The sequence below is a fragment of the Papaver somniferum genome, chromosome 11 (assembly GCF_003573695.1).
Source record: "Papaver somniferum cultivar HN1 chromosome 11, ASM357369v1, whole genome shotgun sequence".
In the NCBI taxonomy this organism is placed as follows: Eukaryota; Viridiplantae; Streptophyta; class Magnoliopsida; order Ranunculales; family Papaveraceae; genus Papaver; species Papaver somniferum.
The window spans coordinates 65,329,693-65,337,712 of NC_039368.1; positions in this window are offsets into that span (position 1 = coordinate 65,329,693).

An 8,020-nucleotide genomic window follows, 5' to 3' on the forward strand; every position below is an offset into this window, starting at 1 on the left:
ATTGTTTCGGTATCAAAAGACTTACCTTTTTCATATTTTCAATACCAAAAGCTGGTTTGGATACGGGTGCAATGGTATCAGGGATCCATTGGTCTTCCCATATATCAACTAAGTTACCATTTCCTAGAGTCCAAACACAGTTTTTCCACCATGGATACCTTTCTAACCCCAACTATCTTCGTCACCCGGTTTATCTTTTATGTGTAATATGTCACAAGTTGGGAAATATTTGGCTTTTAGAATTTTTACTGAAAGAGAATCAGGATTCTCTTTAAGTTTCCACACCATCTTTGCTATCACTTCCATGTTAAAGTTCTCAACATTCTGAATCCCTAAGCCTCCTTCCTCTAATGGTTTAGAAACTGCTTTCTATGCTTTTAGGTATACATTTTTTCCGTACCTTTATCATTTTTTCCGTTTTTATCTTTTCCCCACCAGTAGTCACGTTGGAGATTAGTTAGAGTTTTACAAATCTTCTTCGGGATTTTGAAATAGTTCATGTGATAGACTGCCAGGAAGGAGGTTATATTTTTTTTTCGTGTTTATTCTGATTCCTTTCCAGTTTCGTAATCTTCCTTTCATCTTTAGGATAAGCGGTTCGAAATTCTTTGTTTTATATATATTAGTAAAGAGAGGAGCACCTAGGTATCTTTCGTCTAAAGGTATAAAATTTATTCCCAGAATTTGTTTGACTTCATTCATTATGTTTGGATCAGTTTTTGGACTAAAGAATACTCGTGTTTTGCAGAGATTTATCATCCGACCTGAAGAGATCTCAAAATCTTTAAACAAAGTGACAAGATTAAGGCAAGTTTTCTTATCGGCTTTTCTAAAAATGGCACAATCATCTGCAAAGAGCAGATGACTAATAGAGGGAGCAAGTTTCGATATTTTGATGCCTTTAATTTAGACCTTTATTCTGAGCTCAGCACCTATGTACGAGACAGGGCCTCCATACAAAAATGGAATAAATAGGGGGATAGGGCATCCCCAGTCTTAACCCTCTTGTTGGTTTGTAAAACTTTGTAGGGTAACCATTTAATAGGATGGACAGTGAAGTGCTTGAGATATATTGATACACAAGCTGACGCCACTTTTCCGAAAACCCAAGTTTGCTCATAATTTCCATTAAGAAGTCCCATTCGACTCTACCGAATGCTTTTGACATATCGATTTTGAGTCTCATGAGACCCTTTTTTTGCTTTATTTTGTCTCATTACGTGGATTATCTTGTGGGCTATTGTTATATTATCTGAAATTTGGCGGCCTGGAACAAACGTCGACTTAAAAGGACTTATCATTTTGTGGAGAAGTCCTTTCATTCTGTTAGCCATAGCCATAAGGTTTGAGATAACTTTATAACTAGTATCCATGCACCTCCTTAGGTATCTTATAGTATAGTTTAGTCCTTGGGTAAACATGGAAGTTATACCACATAAGTTTGATTAATTTGCACAGGTAGAAAATTAATTACGATTTTTCGAAGTTTACTCGTTGTGACTGGAATCTAAAAAATATTTGGTAACAACGTTGTCACGGAGACTTCACGACCATTTTTAGGTGTATTAGAGACTTAATTAGATCCAGGTCAAAACTAGAAAGTTGTTTCACCGTTTTATAGAGTTATTATATGCCTGGTTTGGACCAAAATTGATAAAGATACATCATTCGAAAGTTAGGTACTTGTGTTGTCTGCTGCGTAAAACTTGGAAATGCATGGAAAATGTTTGTAAAAATGTCCGAGTCATCTCGGTGAGTCAATGAGCTGACTCGAGAGTTATCTAAGTTAGATGGATCAGTCAGATGGTTAGTGGACCGTATTAGTGGGTCGTTTCGGATCAGGCCCATGAGCTTGGGCTTAAGGCCAGAAACCTTATTTTGTATTTTTGGACCCTTCATGGTACGAATTAGCTTTCAGTTCCTTTTACAAACTGTAGCGTTTTGCGAGGACTTTCCTATAACACCAATTTGACCCCATTTGGATAAGTGAATATTAATTTACATCAAAAACATTAGATACTAGATTATAGAACCATTAATAAAATTGGAACCGTTAGTTATTTGACTTAGCCCATAATTGGAGACTTGTATGATATTATGTTACGAAACTTGTACGAGTCTATTGGCTAAACTAGTAGAGTGTTTGTGTGATTAACAGTTAGTCTATATTAACAATGATCGATTCAAATGATGAACCAGTAGATTGAGGAATACAAGGTAGGCGTGGCCTGTCATCAAAACAGGTGGGAACTCTTGTACCATTCTTGTAATGATACAGGTGTATCCGTACTCCTTTAAGGAACTTAGTTAACTTCAAGCTAAGTTGAGGGAAGAATCCTATTCTACGCAGGAATCCTTGTTTAGGCATAATTCCTAGTTAGGGAAGAGTTTTGTTTTAGGCAATACTCTTAGTTTAGGAAATAAATTCCTAATAGAAGTCCTTGGTCAGCTGAGTACGATGAAGGATATAAATAGAGGGATTTGGATAATAGCTAAGGACATATACTAGGAACAAAAAACCTAGAGAAAGCTTGGAACAATACTTGTGCAAGCTCAAACAATTTAAGGTTAATCCACTGTTTAGAGAAGATTGTGAGCGTAACAAAGAGAGAATTGCAATCGTTTTCTTGTTCATAATCTAGAGAAGATATTTTCTTCGAATTACTACTTATGTTCTGTTTTCTAAGTTTCTCATCTATTATTATTCCTAATTCCGCCTTTATAGTATTATCTACCAAGGTATAAAGATCAATATGTATCAAGATGGCATCAGGAGCAAGGTTCGTTTCTTGGGTAGATCCCTGTGGTTTATGGTTTTCACTAGATCTCTATACATAAAGCTTGGTGAGGTACTCGAGAAGCTAGAAGACGTTAGGAGAACAAGGGGATCAAGGATGACAAAGTCAGATGATGATCCTAAGCAAAGCGAACCACAAACTACGGAATAAAAGGTGGTTGCGCTGCAAAAATACATGAAGTCAATTCAAGTTACTCTTAAAAAATTGACTGAATGTACTCGTTCTCATACACCCAAGCCGAAGACAAATAAAAAGGTTCCTCCTTCACTTGAAGCTTCGGGAAAAGATGATTCGGAAGAAGACGATACAGAAGAAGATGAGGATGAAGAAAAGAAGAAAAGTGAGTTTCTTAAAAGTCCTACATCAACTAAACCTCATGGTAAGAATCTGAAAATTGATTTTCGTGTTGATATTCCACTTTAGATGGGAGTGTCGATAGGGGTGTAAATTCGGGCAGGCTGGGCCGCCCGGCCCAAAAACTAAGACATGCCGGGCAAGCCCGGCTTAATATTTGTGAGCCCGTAAACAAATTCAGGCATGGCAGGCCGGGTAAAAGTGGATAATTTGCTACCCAAAGACCGCCCAAAGCCCGCTTTTTATACGGGCAGGTCAGATCGGGCCGGACAGGCCACTATTTTGATTTTTTTTTTCTTTTTTATTTTAAGTTTAAATTTTCAAATAAATGGTATTAAATTTATTTATTTTTAATACAATATCCTTTCCTTTCTAACATTGTTTTCCGTAAGTGATAGTATTATTTTATATTTAAATTACAATGACAAACTTTTAATTTTAGCCTATAATAAATAATTAATTAGAGTACAATAAACTTTCTAATAAGAAAATATATTACCATTAATGTTTTGAAAAGGTTAATTATAAGTAAAAACAACTATATATTTTATTTTTCTTGACACAAAATTGACTATTATAAAATGGTAACTTTTAAGTCTTTTTAAGAGGATATTAAATGATTAATGGCACATAAAAGGCTTTCAGGGCGAGCACCAGGCCGGGTATCAGGCCGCGCATCATAATTAATTGCAAATCTCGAGACCACCCAATAAATTAATCCAGGTCAGGCCAGGTGGCCCATGACGGGCCATAACAGGCTTTGGGCTACTTCGGGTACAGGCGGGCTCGGGCAGGTACAGGCAGGCTGAGTATTTTCGGGTATTATTTACACCCCTAAGTGTCGATGTAGAAAAATTGGATGATTGGATTGAACGTATAGAGACGTATTTTTCTTTCTTTGAATATGGTTCAAAAGAAAAGATTGCTTTCGCGGCATTGAAGCTACAGAAGCATGCTCTAACTTGGTGGAAAGCTTATCAAAGACAAAACCTAGGTAAGGGAGTATTGTCATGGAAAAGATTCAAGATAGTTGTAAGGAAACAGTTTTATTCGGTTGGCTACCTTGAGGAGAGATGGTCCAAGTGGTACAACTTGAAGCAGACTTACAACCAAACCGTGCAAAAATATATTTCGGAATTTCAGAATCAAGCAATGATTTTGGATTTAGACTTGGGAGATTATGTTATTTATATGTAATATATTTCCGGGTTCCATGAGTATATATGGAAGGAGTTGAAGATGTTTTCGGTGGATACTATCTCCGAAGCAAGTATAAAAGCTAATGCCACTGAAGGCGGGCTTAAGAAATCTGATTCAAAGGGAAATCTGGAGGTACCACTGTCAAAGGAGGTGAAAGGAGCAAAGAAGAAGGGAAGTCTAGTGACAAGGAAGGTTTGACTTGCACCCATTGCAAGAAAACATGTCACGTTATCGACAAGTGTTGGGTTAAGAACCCTCATCTAAAGCCTAAAGGGTTGCAGAGGAAAGAAGCCAAGAAGTCAGCACTAGTCTCTCAAACTCCAAAAGAAGTCCACCGACTAACAGAACTCAATTCAAAGCTTTCTCTTATGACAGGGGCAAAAGAAGAACCTTCAAAAGATGATCTTAGGGAGCGACTATTCACAGTGAATATGCAAGTCAAAACATCACTAGTGGATGTTGTTATTGACCCGGGAAGTCAGAAGAATTTACTTTAAAATTCTTTGGTGCGGAAGTTAGGATTGAAGACTATCAAACATCCAAAACCCCATCCTTTAGGGTGGCTTCAAAAGAAATGAGGGCTACAGGTTGGAGAGCAGTGTACATTCAAGTTTGCTTTTGATGAGTCATGAAGTTACATGCCACGTAGTACCTTTGGATGTCTGTCAAGTAGTACTAGGTAGTCCTTACATATGGGATACAGATGCAACTCTACATAGGAGGGAGCAAAAGTACACCTTCAGTAAGAATGAGAGAGTTTTGTGATTCGAGCTACAGATACTCCTCTCGAGGGAGCAAGATTAATCACAGCCACTCAGGCTAAGCGGTTGGTGAATGCTAGCACGAAGTTCATTCTCCTTGTGATCCGTTTTCTTGAGGAGAAGCCGAGTAGAGTTTTTTTTGGCAGTCTTGTCTGCACAAAAAGAAGGCGACCTAGAAAGGTTGAAGTTGAATTATAAGGATTTATTTTCATATGTCACGGGATTACCACCAAAGAGGAGTGTGGAGCATGATATCATGTTGACTGGGGAGAGATTTCTACCTAAAGTAGGTCTTTACCGCACATCCGTATAGGAATCTGATGAGATCAAGAAACAAGTCTAGGAACTTCTAGAATTAGGAATGATAGTGCCAAGTGCTTCACCTTGTGGATCAGCGGTATTGTTAGTATCAAAGAAAGATGGAAGCTGGCATATGTGTATTGATTATAGAGTATTGAACAAGATCACTATCAAGAATCGTTACCCTCTACCTAGGATAGACGACATGATGGATCTGTTGGAAAAGCCCGAGTTTTTACAAAGTTAGATTTCAAATTCGGATACCACCAAGTGAGAGTACGAGAAGATGATACATGTAAGACTGCTTTCAAAACCAAACAAGGCTTGTACGAATGGTTGGTGACGCCTTTTGTTTTGTGTAACGCTCCAGCGACGTTTATGCGTTTGATGAATGATTTGTTACGACCTTTTATAGAAGATTTTGTGATAGTTTACTTGGATGATATCCTAATATACAGCAGAACTTGGGAAGAGCATCTCGTTCACTTTGAGAGGGCGTTTAAAGTGTTACATGAAGGCCAGCTGAAGTTGAACGGAAATAAGTGTGAGTTTGGAAAGGAGGAGTTGGTATATCTTCGATTCATTGTTGGTGGTGTACAATGGAATATTGATCCAAGGAAGGTTGAAGTGATCACTAAGTGTCCCAGACCTAGTACTGTAACTGAAATCAGGAGTTTCTTAGGGGATTGCACATACTTGTGTAAGTGTATCCGGCATTTTTCGACTGTTGCAGGACCATTACATGGTTTGACGGGAGCTAAGGCAAAGTTTGAATGGCAGCAAAACCATGAAGACGCTTTTCAGTTATTAAAAAGGATGATTTCAGAAGCACCAGTGTTGGCATTTCCTGACTTATAGCGTACTTTTGAAGTTGAGACGGACGCTTCTAACTATGCATTGGGAGGAGTGTTGTTACAGGATGGTAAACCAGTGGAGTACCATTCAGAATTGTTCTCAGGTGCTATTAAGAACTACACACCTTATGACAAAGAATTTTATGCTTTATATCAATGTATCAAGCATTGGCGAGTGTATCTCTTAGGTAAAGAGGTAGTGGTACATTCAGATCACAAACAATTGGAGTATCTACACGCACAGACGAAACTACATCAAGCCCGACACGTGAAGTGGATGTCTTACTTGATGAGTTTCAACATTCTCATTAAGTACAAGAAGGGAGTAACAAACAAGTTGGCAGATATGTTGTCTCGTCCACCAATTCGAGCATTAATAGTGGCCATGAGAATTCAGCCGATTGTTCCTCAAGAGTATGCAGAGTCATACACATATAGCAAAGACTTCAAGAAGGTGTAAAGAGTGGTTTGAAAGGCGAGTTTGAACTCCGGGATGGATTGTTGTACAAGGGTCAATTACTTTGCATTCCAAAAGATGGAGATCGTTTACAATGGTTAAGAGAGGCACACACATCCCGAGTTGCTGGATACTTTGGGATGAATAAAACTCTTCTTAACCTTCATCTTTATGTCTTTTGGCCAAAGATGCAACATGATGTGTCTAAGTTGGTTAGAGGGTGTAAGTTGTGCAGCACATTTAAACCTTCCAACAGGAAACGTGGGTTATATCTACCATTACCAGTACCATCAAGACCTTGGGGGAGTATCTCTATGGATTTTCTTGGTGGGTTACCTACATCGATTATTTCTGATAGGGATAGTCGATTCCTTAGTCACTTTTGGGATTCTTTATGGAAGATGATGGACACTAGGTTGAAGAAGAGTACAACTTTTCATCCACAAATAGACGGACAAACAAAAGTGGTCAACGGGACTATGGTTCACATGTTAAGGGGATATAATTCCAAGCACCCTAAAACTAGGGATGAGAGTTTACCACATCTACAATTTGCATTCAATAGAGAAGTTCGTAGTTCTTCGGGAAAATCTCCTTTCAAGACGTGCTATGGTTACTTACCACATAGTCCTTTCGATCTAGTATTTTCTAGTGACACCTCAATGTGGGGAAAGGAAGGAAGTGAATGGCAAAAGGCATAAAAGTTCTTGGAGAAGATATCTTATATTCATCCGACTGTTGAAGCACAATTAAAGAAGTCAAAAGCCAAATACAAAGCAAAGCATGAAAAGCATCATGTGCCTTGTAATTTTGGTGTTGGTGACTTGGTATGGTTAAAATTAGGTAAGGAACGACTGAAAGAGGAAGGTAAGAAGTTGAAGCCATTGAGGTATGAACCATTTCGTATTATCGATCAGATTGGTGATAATGCCTTTCATCTAGCTCTGCCACCTTATCTAGGAATGTACTCGGTTATAAATGTCGAATACTTGAAGTTGTTTGAGCCACCATTACTAGATGATGACGGCGATGACACTATGATCTTACCACGAGTAGAAGACTTATGGTTTGATAGAGAAGAACCACTCAAGGAAGAGTGCATAGTGGAGCAAAGAGTGACTAAAACACGACAAGGATAAAAAGAATCTTTTCTAATTGGATGTAAAGGTCAAATTCCCAGCAAGGCCAAGTGGTTTAACAAGGAGAAAGGGACTCTCGAGTTCCCTAACCTTCATTTTTAACTCTCACAGGAGTTCAAGTTCTTAAAAAGGGGACCCATGGTACAGGTGTATCCGT